The sequence below is a fragment of the Condylura cristata genome, unplaced genomic scaffold, assembly GCF_000260355.1.
Source record: "Condylura cristata isolate star-nosed mole 26May11 unplaced genomic scaffold, ConCri1.0 scaffold00014, whole genome shotgun sequence".
NCBI classification, from domain to species: Eukaryota; Metazoa; Chordata; class Mammalia; order Eulipotyphla; family Talpidae; genus Condylura; species Condylura cristata.
This window is the reverse complement of record NW_004567115.1, coordinates 23,199,451-23,212,717: the sequence shown is the minus strand read 5'-3', so window position 1 is coordinate 23,212,717 and position 13,267 is coordinate 23,199,451.

The window sequence follows — 13,267 nt, the reverse complement described above, 5'->3', positions numbered from 1 at the left end:
CATATAGTTGCATGTTATATTGGTTTTCTGTTGCAGGCTAATGAAATAAGTTGCCACAGCTTAGTGCCTTAAAACAACTCTGCATTAAGATCAGACATCAGGGTGTCTGATATTTTGCTTATGACCTCACCAGGCTAAATCAAGTTCAGTCAGCAGGCTGTGATCTCTGCTGGGTCCTCTTCCAATCTCATCCAGGTTGTTGGAAGAATTCAGTTCCCTTGGTTGCAGAATAGATGACTCTTTTTCTTGCTGGCTGTGGTGAGGGTCACTGTCAGTAACTGGAGGCCACCCTCAGGGAATAGTCACAGGACTCCACAAGCTACCAGAACCTCTCACAACCTACAGTCACTTCACCAGGCCAGCAGGAACATGTCTGTCTGACTCTGACATCTCAAGGCTCAGCTAATGATATCAGGCCCACCCAGGATAATTTCCATTTGGATTAAGTCAAAGACAACTGAGTAGTAACCTAATCATAAGGTGATACCTCATCACATTCAGCATTCCTCTTCATACCTTCGGGGAGGAGGCTCACGCTGGAGTGTAGGAATCTTGGGGTCACCTCAGAACCCTGCTTAGAACATGTGTCCATTTCAAGATGGCCTGGGTTTGATATCTAGGGATTCCATCTTTTGGGAAACAAGAGTAACCAATTCCTTTCACTCGTTTCAGTGATGTGAGGGCAAAGCTGTGAGGAGATTGACAAGCTCTACTGTGGGTTGGGCCTAGTTCCTTTCCTTCAGTTTGCGCTCAGCAGAGGAGGTGACACTTTTGTTACTAATGGTCCTCCCAGGCAGCCCTTTTCTCCACAGGATGAGGGTAATACTTTGGTTTCTTAGAATCTTCAAGGAATGTCAGAGCTAGAAGGGACCAGGGTATACCACAGTACAGCTGCTCTTAAGAAAAGGGAATTTGAACCAACTACAGACACAAGAGGTCTGGTTTGCTCCAGAAATCATTTGTTTTTAATGATCATTTGTTTTTAATGCCTCAGATGAATTTTATAAAGTCAGGTTTTAAACACATAAGCAAAAACCTTAAAATGGGCAGTCCAGAGAAATGAGCCCACCTGTTTTATCTGAACTACCGGGGCTGTCTGCTGGGCTTTGTTCAGAGTCAGATTTGGAATTTATGGGGCCTACTTCCTCACTGCCCAGTCAGGGGCCTGACATTGTGTCTCTCCGCTCTCTTATAGAGAAGTTACAAGTTGACTGTGAGTGAGAATGCTAGGGGGTGTGCAGGGGGAGCCCTGGCTGGGGGCCACTTTAGGCCTCAGACCCCCGCCACCTCCCATGGTGTCTTGAGGCCCTGTGGGCTTCACCTATGCCTTGCTGTCACGAATCTCCAAAATCTCCCAGCACTGCTTTCCCCAGTCTCATCCTGAGCTGTGAGTAGGCCCAAATTGAGTTGTAGATGTGAATTATTTAGAGGCACCGGTGGAATATTGTTGTATCGGTAACACAGACTATCAGTTTGTGGCCTTGGGGCGTCTCCATCGTGCACTCCATCACTATTTTCTCTCATGAATAATGGAGTAGCTGAATTACTCTGCGAGGAGAGGATTCATACCCTGAGAAAACAAGGTTGCTCTGAAATTAATTTTCTGTACTAAAACAGTGACAGAAAATCAATTAATCGCATATTATTCTATAGGGAGACAGGGTAAAGGAAACAGTGGAAATGGCTCGGGCCTTGTCAGCCTGTGCCCAGGGTGGCTGAGGGCCTTGCTGGGCAGACACTCACCTTATGTGGGTGCCACCGGGCATCCACACATCCTGCCATGGAAAGTGAGGGCCAGAGGTGGGGCGGCCAGAGGGCCTACATCCAGTGTTACGCTGTGCTGAGTTTTCTCTTGGCAACTTGGTGGTCTCGCTCCCCTCCCAACCCTCCCACCTCCCTGAAGCCAACTTTGTGGTCAAGAAAAGGATGAGCCTCTCTTCTCTGAAGCAGACATAGTACTTCTGTTTTCAGAATCTTTGAGTTCTCTTGCAGGCTGCCTCAGATGGAAGGGGATTTTTTTTCCCTCCGCCAATAGCACTAACCTTTTCTTGTGTCCCTCAGGGGAGTCCCTTCCCTTCAGACTTGCTTTCTTCTACCCAAATTTCATCTCAAGGAAAGAGCTCCTAATGCTATTCTCCTTGATTCTGAAACAGCCTAGGGAACTGGAAATATTGTTGATCTCGGGTTTTTGTAGCTGTCCCAAGACCAAAACAAAGGAATGAGTCTCTAATGGTGGAATTTGAAGCTATTAGCCATTTGGTTGAGGGAGGCAGTTTCAGGTAAACCAGGAAATCAGAAGGGGAGGTTTTCTGGCCCTCAAAATGTAAGTAGAAATCAGAAGGGGAGGTTTTCTGGCCCTCAAAATGTAAGTAGCTATCTATTCTGCCTGTTTGTAAAACTGAGTAAATAAATCTTTTCTGCCCATAGGCTGAGACGCTGTAGACTGAGTGTAGAAGATGCAACTCAGACATTTAGGGCTGCTTTCTCCAAGGAGAACCAGGGTGAGACATACTCATACTTCTTTCCAGTAGGCATGGAACAGAGGTACTCTCTCTCCCTTTCACTCAGTGACTCTGGCACTCCTCACTGAGCTAAACACCAAACAGGGAAACAGCGGTGGGGAAACAGAGCTGGGAAAACACAAAGATGTGGTGACTAAATGACCCGCACTCCCTTCCTGCCTCATCATCTTGGTTAACAGAGCCTGGGGGTGAGGGGAGGGGGGTGGTGGGGAGGCAGTCATCTAAAGAGCAGGGCCTGAGACTGACAGCAGAATGGGGCCTGCAGTAGCATCAGCTTCCAGGAGGGAGAAGGAGTTTTAGCCCGCCAGCCAAAACTGGTTCCCCTTTCTGGATTTGTTTTTTCCTATTGGATATGACATTATGCTAAATGGATGATTTGAAAGCTAAGACTGTTTTGAAGAAAGCCTTTCTGGCTGACTAGCAATTTTTGTGGCTATTACCCTCTAGTCCCCTCCTCCAGTGAAAGGAACAAATGGTCTGTTTATCAGCTGCCTGTGTCCCGACATGCTGTGTCCCGACATGCGGTGTCCCATTGTTGACTGTGGCATATGTGTCACACCGCAGATTCTAAAGCACAGCCTCAGCCAGCAGTCTGGGCTGCTGCAGGGAGGGGCAGCGTGGCGTCACTCTGTGGGGCAGGTGGCAGGCAGAACCCCAAAGTCTGGTGATGAGAAGTGGTTACCCTCGCCGTGCAGTTCAGCAGCAGGTGGGCCAAATCAGGTCCTGGCTCTGTAGGGAGGGAGGCAGGGATGAGCTGGGGGGGCAGTTGAGGTCATCTTGCCCCACTAGAGGCATATCCACTTTGATTCTGAGTTCATAGTAATCATGAATTTTTTCCTCCAAACTCTTACTGATTGCTCGATGAGATTTCTGCATTTAAATGAACTAGAGGTGGGGGAATAATACTGGGTTTGAAAGAGATTTTAACTTCCTTCAACTCTTGCTTGAATGATGAAACTCTTGTTCTATAAATGTACTTTTTTTTTTTTTTTTAAAGATTTATTTATTTGTACATACAGAACTGGGGTACAGGCCAGAGGCTCAGGGGCGGTGAGAGGCTTCACCAGAGACAGAGCAGGGAGCAGAACAGGCAGATCGACGAAGTACACTGCTGAGGGGAGCAGCGGGCGGGTCAGGAGAGGTCTGCCTCGCCATGTGGTCTCCTCGGGGGGCAGGCGGGATTTGAACTCATGCGGAAGTGGCTTTCGCTTCTCAGTGCAGTGCTTTAACCCGCTGCGCCACCAGGGAGGGCCATAAATGTACTTTTTAGTGAGAGTCTTGCCCAGCCTGCAGGGCTTTGAGGAATTTTTCTTCCTGAAGAGGGCAAATGAGAAAGGACCCCTGCTGTGACCCTCTGGCCTCCTGTTATGAGCATGGCTCAGCCTGGAGCCAGCTCTGGGCCTGGGCTTGGCGCTTACTCTGCATATTCCACTTCCTTTCTAGGTGAGGGCACAGGAAGCATGCTCTTCTGTGGCGGGCTTAGTGGTGAGAACTCGGATCTCGGCCTGCAGTATCATTTTGGTTTGGATTCCTGGCCTTATTGCTCTTCCCCCTGAATGGAGATGACAGGTCCAGGGGGATTGGGTCGTGCTCTCCCTTGGGAAGGTAAGTGGGGTGAGTTGGTGGATGGAAATTCAGTCGCTTGCGGCCATTGTTCCCACATTCTAGTGCTCCTCCTGGGTGATTTGTCCGATGTGGAACCAAGCAAGGACTCTGTGGGATTGTGGGGTCAGGACGCTGGCTTTTCAGCTATCCATATTTATTGACCTATAAATCGACTCTACTTAGTGTTTCAATAGAAAGGTACAGCTCTATGGCTGCCCACACCTTCTCCTGTCTCCTGCAGACTTCAAAGCCTTTTGTCAGATTTCTGGGGCTTTCCCAAACAATTACCCAAAGTCATGGAGCTAAAGAAGGGAATGGGGACAGGTGACACACCATTGGTCTCTTCCCCTATTAGCAAGAACAAACCCACCTTTATTAGAATTCACATTCACCTGCCTGCTGTGTTTCATACCCTGTCATCCCCACAACGGAGAAGAGAGCATTACTCCTTTTGTATAGATGAGAAAATGGAGGCCCAAGATGTCCCAGAGGAAATCATGTCTATGGTTCTTGTGATCACACCATGCTGGAAATGTGATGGACACGGCAGCTTGCCTGTTGATGAGACTAACTGTGCTAAAATCAACTGAGGTGTCCCTCCGCAGTGGCTACTTGTTGACTATCAATGACTGCAGAGATGGTTAGACAGCTGCATGGACAGTCTTTCTACCAATTTGACTCAATAGACACAGACAGACCCACATGATAGGCCAACCCTGGGGACTATGGACATAAGAATTGGGTGTCCCAGTAAACAGATTGGAGGGCTCTGTGTGGCCTTTCTGTCTTGGCCACCAACGTTGTTTTTCAAGAGGTTTAATTGAATCTTTTATACTGTTGATTTTGTAGTGGTGCTAAGTGGTACTCATGCCCCTCTTTCTGTCCACTAAATCTCTTTCTACAGAATGGAAAAACTGACTCTGCAAAGGCAGGGAGAGATTAAGCCTTGTGCCTCACTCTCCGATGAGAGCCCTTCTGGCAAGCTGGTTTGACATTAATATGTAATTTGCATCTAAATTCTGGAGGTTTCCAGCTTATGCCCCATTTACATTGCATTGTTCAAGGGCATTTTATAATATATTTAAATGACAAGTAAAATGTCTTAAAATCGAGTTGAATAGCCTCACAGTTATAGACAGTGGAACAGTGCACTTAATATCTCAGTGTCTGGGTTTGAGTTTTGCATATCGCTCTACCCAATTGTGTAAAAGGAGTTTTGCAGGATGAAGAGTTCTGTGGCTGGATGGCAGTGATGGTCACACAACAATGAAGAGTACTTTGTACTGCTGAACTAACTGCACACTTGAAAATGGCTAACAGGGTCAATTTTATATTATATGTATTTTATAATAAAAAAAGACATTTTCTCATATTGGATTACAGAAATATCATCAATATGTTATCCATAGTGGGCAATCTTATATGATGTAAGAAGAATGAAAATAAAATAAGAAAAAGATAGTCCAGGCCAATATAAACAAACAAAAAACTGACAGAGCAATCTTGGGATCTGAAGTATTAGAACACAAGGCATTCTAATCATGGTATACAAAAAGGAACCTTATTACATTGCTAACAAGAAGGACAGACTCAGAAGATAAAACCAAAGGGGAGCGAGGGGGAGACTAAGTGGTTGAACTACTTCCCAGTTCAAGACACACGGAAAATAACTTCTGGGTCTGGACAACAGACTGCAACTGAGGGAGTTTACCCTGCACCCTGAGTGTGGTAGCCTAAAATTAAAGTTTGAACCTGACGATTAAACCAGAAAAACCCTAATTTTTTTCAGGATCTGGTAGTTGGCAGAGAGGAGCTGGGGGACTGAAGTGGATCAAATCTGGCCTGATGGTTACCAATTGCTACATGAGCTGCAGGAAGCTCACCACTTCAGTGCACTAAGTCTGACTATAAGAATTAGTTCATTCTTTCTAGAAGAGGAAAAGGAATTATCGCTATCAACTGATTACTGTCAGCAATGTGGTGGAGGAAGGCTAAGAAGACAAATCGGTAATGGGCCCAGACATCCCTGTGGTGACCTGGACTTTTCATCCCACCCCACAGTGCTCTGATGGGGAAAAGACCTCCATGTAAAGGATTAGCTTCACCCCAGAGAAGAAGCCATGGCTTGTGAGGTGGCCATGGATGTGTGGATGAGCATCAGAGATCACTCTCCCTTCAGGATGGTGCTCTACTAGAACTAGCATGGCCCTGGTTGTGGGGACACCCAAGACCAGATGGGATGGAAGGCACTCTAAAAAGCAGGAAGAATGCTCTGTCCTCAGTTGTCAGCAGAAATGAGATCTCCTGCTTGCAGAGGAGAACATGGCTGAAAGGGAGAGACAGGACCTAATTCAGAAGGAGCACCCATTTGACCTAGCGAGACTAGTTTGGATTTGCCAGTCTGTCTGGATTTTCTAAGTGTTGTGCAGTATTTGCTCTGGTTTTTGTAGAAAAGCTAATCAGTAGACATCCCAGAGTAGTCTTGTTGCAGAAGAAGCATCTATGTGAAGGGGTATCTTTGGGGCAAATTGTACTGGTTGGCCTGGAGTATGCCTAGCACCCTTCCATGGCCCTATTAAGCCTATTAAGGAAAACCAGATATAATCATCTGGGATTTATTTTCCTAAACAAAATAGGACACATAGTTTTACAATTGTTTATGTGTGTCTCAGATATTTATTTATAAGAAAAAGTCTTACAGAGAAGTAAAAGTGAAGTCATTTACTTATTTAGATAAAGGATTAGTTTCTTTATAAGGTAAAATACCCTGCTTTCAATTACGACTCTGCTGGATAACCAACAGAGATCACTACTTGATCTTACTCAGATGACAGCAAGTAGCAAGCACTCAGAAAACTCCCTGTCCCACCTCTAGGTCTGGCAAGTGCAGGCATGACTTGGATGGGACAGATGAGGTGACTGGCCTAAAGTCACACACCTGGCTTTGTCAGGATTGAGATGTGGACTTGGTTTTCCTGCCTCTGTGAATTTGTATTACATTATAAGATCATGGTCCATCTCATCATTTAATATCTCTGTTTATAGGTAATAAGGACAGGGAATCACTTGTTTATACTGAGAAAGTGATAACACTGTAAGACCCTTAGAATGAAACATGGGTTGGAGAATGTGGTGAACAAAGGAGGATTTTGACAGGAGGCAGGCTGGCCTTGAGCAGCCTTGCCATCAAAGAAAAGCCCTCGTGTCTCTGCCATCGAGCCCCCAGCCTCTCTCTGACACTTGCTAATTACAGTGACTAATTAATATGTCATTGGCCTATAATCATGAATCAGACATTATTAGTAGCGATGAGACCATGGAAATTAATTTACAACCCTCTACATAGTTTGCATTTACCTGGCAGGGCTCTTCTACACTCTCATGGAAGGGGAAACAAAGTCTACAAGCAGGGAAGCTGAGGGCCTGGGGAATTGGAGAGGGTTTTGGAGCCACAAGTCAAATAGCAAGAATTCTCTTCACCAGGCAAGCACCCCCATGATATGGAGAGTCACTTGAAGGAGTGAGAAACTCAAAAATAAAGGCAGTCAGGAACCTAAGTACCAATCTTCATGTGTAGGCAGATTTTCAAACCAAAATAAAAGTTGAATAGCATTAACTGTCAATAAATGAATAGTAATAGCAACAGTTGAACACTCTGCACTGTCCAGCAACACAAACTCTCTAGTGTGGCTCTCAGGCCCTGTTGCCATTTGATTTCAGCCTTTCAGGCCATCCCTGTCCTTCCACAGACATTTCAGAGCACACTAAGCTCTTCTGGGTCATACACTTTCCTTGCTTCTGCCCCCCAAACAAGAACTTTTTCTTACTCATTTAAAAAATAATGGGCTATATAGATGTGTGTGTGTGTGTGTAATTTGCCTTTTTAACCATTTTAAACAGATCTAGAGGTGATATTAATTATATTTATGGTGATAAACAATGGTTTTCGCTATGTAGTTTCAAAACTTTCTCATTATCCCAGAGAAATTCTGCACCTATAGTAACTCCTTATATCCCCCTTCCCTCAAATTATGATAATCTCTAATCTACTTTCTCTGTGACTTTGCCTATTCTCTCTATTTCATACACGTGAAATCATGCACTAGTTGGCCTTCCTCTCTGCCTTTTAGCTTTTAGCTAATCTTTTCAAGGTTGATTCAGGTAGCAGCAGGGGTCACAATCTCATTCCACTGTAGTTATAGACCACATTTTATCCACCCATTTACCTTTACCTGTTGGTGGACACAAAAGATGTTTTCACCTTTTGGCTATTCTGAAACGGATGCAGTAAACAGTGGCATACAAATATCTCTTTTAGTCCTTGTGTTCTATTCTTTTGGGCTAACCAGGGAGTGGAATTCCTGCATTAGTATTTTGAGGAACAGCCAACCTGCCTTCCACAGCAGCAACAGCATTTTACATTCTCAATAGCAGTATACGAGGGTTCTAATTGGTCCACATCCTTGTCAAACTTAGTATCTTTCATTTTTTGAAAATTATTCATCTTAGTAGGTGTGAAATAATATCTCATCCAAGTTTTGATTTTTAAATTATTCTGATTACTAATGAGACTGACCTTTTTATGTACTTATTGACCATTTTAATGTATCTTTTGGAGAAATGTATGTTCAAATCCTTTGTCCATTTTTGAAATTGGGCTGTCTTTGTTGTGTTCTAGGAATTGTTTTTATTTTTATTTTTTAAAAGATTTATTTATTTAATCATACAGAACTGGGCATAGGCCAGAGGTGCAGGGATGGGCGAGAGGATTTGCCAGAGACAGAGTGGGGAGCAGAACAGGCGGATCGAGGAAGTACACTGCTGAGGGGAGCAGCGGGCGGGTCAGGAGAGGTCGGCTACGCCATGTGGGTCACCCCGGGTCAGACGGGGATCCAGTTCATGCGGAAGTGGCTTTAGCTTCTCAGTGCAGTGCTTTAACCCACTGCGCCACCAGGGAGGGCCGTAGGAATGGTTTTTAATACTCTGTATCTTAAACACTTATGGAGATATGATCTGTATATATTTTCTCTTATTATATAGGTTGTTTTTTCACTTTCTTAGTAATGTTCTTTGATGCACAGAAGATTTGAATATTGACAAAGTCCAATTAATCTATTTTTTCTTTTATTGCTCACACTTTTGGTGTCATCTCTAATAATCCCCGGCCAAATCTAAGTTTATAAAGATGTATTCCTATGTTTTCCACTAACAGTTTCATAGTTTTAGTTCTTGTACTGTCTTGTTAATTTTTGTATCAAGAGATGATGATTTTTGTGAGATAGGGTCCTTCCTCTTTTTCTGACTTGTGGAAATCCAGTTGACTTGGCACCATTTGTTGAAAAGACTATTCTCTCCCCACTGACGGGATTTGGTAACCCAATTCAATTGACTAAAAAATCATGGATTTATTTTTGGCATTTTAACTCTATATCATAGCTCTGTATGTCTCTCTGTACCAGTGCCTTGTTTGGATTATTCTAATTTAACATTAATTTTTGGAATCGAAAAGTGAGTTCTCCAACTGTGTTGTTTTTCAAGATTATCTTGGATATTCAGAGAGTATGCATATCTTGAGTGAGTAGACTGTGCCATATTCTTCTTGCTGTCCCCAAGATCTAGGACAATGTTCAGGAAATGTTTGCTGGAAGAATGTCAGATGAGTAACATTCTTTGATTTCTCAAAATATCCTTGGAGTTACTAAAATCTCTGATTTAACTTCTCCCCGTGGATAACCCAGAGATAGTCACCTCCTCTACCTGACATGAGATAATCTTGGGAGGTTCGTCTGAGAGTCACTGTCAACACAGCAGAGGTGGCCCTGTGGTTTCCTGCATGCTTATGACACGCAAGCGCCTACATCAAGATCAGCCCCTCACCTGACCCACAGCTGTTAACACCTTAAGCAAGTGGGCCCTCAGGTGACTGGTCCTCCTTGGCTTCACTCTTGTATTTGCTCAAAGCTTCAGTGATGCTGGGTTACCAGGCCATTTCTTTACTCATTGCCAAGTTAAATAGAGACAACAAGAATGATTGGATGATCATTGTTCTGTACCAAATACTTTGCTAGGAGCTTTGGAGGGACACAAACAACTCCAGCTTCTTGTGAACTTTCCTTCCCTGTTGTATTTATGATAGGCCAGAAGGGAAAGGTTTGCAGCCCAGATTCAGTTGTCAGTTACAGAGGACTGTATTAGTTACTTACTGCTGCTGTAATAGCAACAAACTAATGACTTAATGTAACATAAACTTATAATCTCACATGTCCAAAATGCTCTTTACTGGGCTAAAATTAAGATGTTAGAGTTACATAATTCTGGAGACTCTAGGGGAGTCTTCTTCTTTGCCTCCTCCGGTGTATAGTGGCTGCCCAGATTCCCTCATTCATGATACTCCAACAATCGCATTTGCCCACCTTCTGCTTCTACCTTCTTAGTGGCTTCAACTCTAACCCTCCAGCTCCCCCTTTCCCTTCTAGACTTTGCGATTAACATTGGTCCCACCCAGATAATTCAGGATAATCCTCCTATCTCAAGGTCCTAAATTTAATCACATTTGCAAAATCCTTTGTCATGTGAAAACATGTTTCTAGGTTTTGGATACTAGGACATGAACCTCACTAAGAGACAATTATTCAGCTCACTATACAGACGATGGACAGGCTGATCTCTCACTGACCAAAGATACCTTGATGCCACACTATGGCCCAATCTAGGGCCATTTGTATGTACCAGTAAGTCATCTTCCCATCTCAGACCTCTTCTTTTTACAGATGAAAAAACTGAAACACAGGCAGTGAAAGTCACTTCAGATCACATAAGTACTGGCTGGCAGAACTCAGCTTGGCAGAGCTCAGCATTCTGATACAGAATACGAACATTTTGTGACTTGTGATGGACCAGAGAGAGCAGGATAAGAAACTTAGAAGGGGCCATTACCCCCAACCATCTCTCTCTCTGGATGCACAAAGCCTCAGCTAGTCACACGTGGGTGAGACTATTTTCAGAGAGTCTGGATAAATTTAGCTCCTTCAGTCAAAGAGGGGCAAATATATTTTGTGATTCTGTGTCTTCTTGCTGTCCTTGGAGAAACTTCTATTTTCCTCTTTTCTAATTGCATTCCAGTGATCATAAGAACATTTTGGACCATTACTCCATAATTCTTCACCAACTCTGAGCCAACAGGGATCTTCTTCTGAATACTAGAGGACCCTCAGGGGTCTTGGAAGGCACCAGGACTCAGGAAACCCCAGCTCCTGCTTGCTCAAAGCGACAGATTGCCTTTCCCGCTAGCTCAGCCATTAGCTCCTGCCTTCTGTCACTTTGTGCCCACACACGGTCTCCCCACAGACATCCAGAAACCTGCCTCCTGCCCATCCCTGCCACTCCAGCGCTGCTCTCTGCTACGAGTGACACCCCTCTCTGCCTGCCACTCCCCCCCGTTGTCTGACACTAACTCAGAGACTTGCGTCTGGGGCTGGAATTTTGTCGTTGCTATGGAAGTGGGAACCAGCTCAGCCTTCCAAACTTGCAGAGTGTCCAAAAACATACACGGCATCTCGCGCTGACACACCACTGACAGCCTGCGATGACGGGGATGTACTTTTGAGTGTCATCTTGACAAGGAGCAGGAGCCTCTATCTGCCCGCCCATCCGCCCGGCCATCTGTCTCCCAAGATTGTCTGCGCTCCACTGACTGGGATCTGCGCCTCCTTGCTGGGGTGCCGGGCCCTGCAAGGCCTGGTTGCCTCCAGGGGGCCAGAAGGAAGAGGTCTGCATAGGGGGTTGGGGGGGCTGTTCTGCAGGGAGGAGTTGGGAGCAGAGGGCTCTGGGGGAGCTCAGGGTCACTTCTTGGCTTTGGCAGCGCCAAGTCCACGGGTGGGCATTTCAGCTGGGTGGCAGAGGGAGGGGAGCCAGATCTCCTGCCTTGTTTGCGGCCTGAAGCCACAGCTTTTGGGATTTCCTCGGCTCTTGGAAAGGCAGCCCTTTGGGGAGGCGCCAGTATTTCCAGGTGGTGCGGGGAGGGCTGCCCAAGACACGTGGATTCCTTTGCTTCCTGCTCCAGCTCCCTCTGTGAGGAAGGGATGGAGGAATTCCTGGCTTCAGTGGACTTCCTAGCCAGCAAATGGCCCTAGCGATTCTCCAGTCGAAGTGAAAACTGGACACCTTTGGTAGAGGGAGGGGGAGTGTGAGTATCTAGTGGCAAGATGGGACGTGGGAGGAGGGGCAGAGAGGATAAAAATTTTGTGACACCACTGTCCATAGACTTACCAGATTCTGCCTTGCACCACAGGTCTAGTTCGGCCTTGCCGTCAGGACACTGAGCCAGCTCGCTCTCTCTCCCAGTGTCTTCTGCACTGCTTTAGCCAGAAGTGGCCAGCAAGTACACTATCACAGGGTTGGTCCCTTCCAGCCAGGGCTTTCGAGTGGCCGGTTTTGCATTCTTTCTCTAGTCTGCAAATATCTTTCTAGGATGACCCAAATGTGAATGGCTTTGAAGGACCCTGTAGTCCTCCATATTCAATCCACCATGAGCTGATTTGTCTGGGATAATTCCTTCTCTTCTTTTGCCCTCCCTCACTCTTCAGACTTTTGAGCTTGGGGTGCTGGACTTTGGGCACCTGACTTGCAACCAGTGTTAGCACTGCCTATGTGACTGTTTGGCCACTTACTGGGTGGCGCTGGAGTCTGCCTTCTCTGGGGTCAGAGCTTTGAATTGAAGTCATCAACTCTGCAGAGGGGACACCAGCCTCCAGCAATTTTAGCTGACAAATGGTTGCTTTGTATGTTCTCCTCATGTCATCTCCGCAGGTGATTATGGCTGTCTGTCCTAACCCGGAGATGTAACTCCAGCCTTCTGTCTACATCTGGGTCTCTCTTAGCTGATGGGAGTTGGATCTAGAGGAGATGGATAAAGGGGACAAGCATGACCTATGCAAAACACTACTGGGGTTCAAGCTAGTGCTTTATTGTTGAGTCCAGGTCAAATCCTCTTGCTTTCCAGCTCTTGGATAGGCCCATCCCTCAAAATGAATCAGGCAAACCCTCATCCTAGCTCAGTGGTTCTCAAAGTAGAACCATAAAAGCCCTCCAGAAACCGTTTGCAGGATCTCCAGTCAGAGCAAGACAATTCTCCCATAATT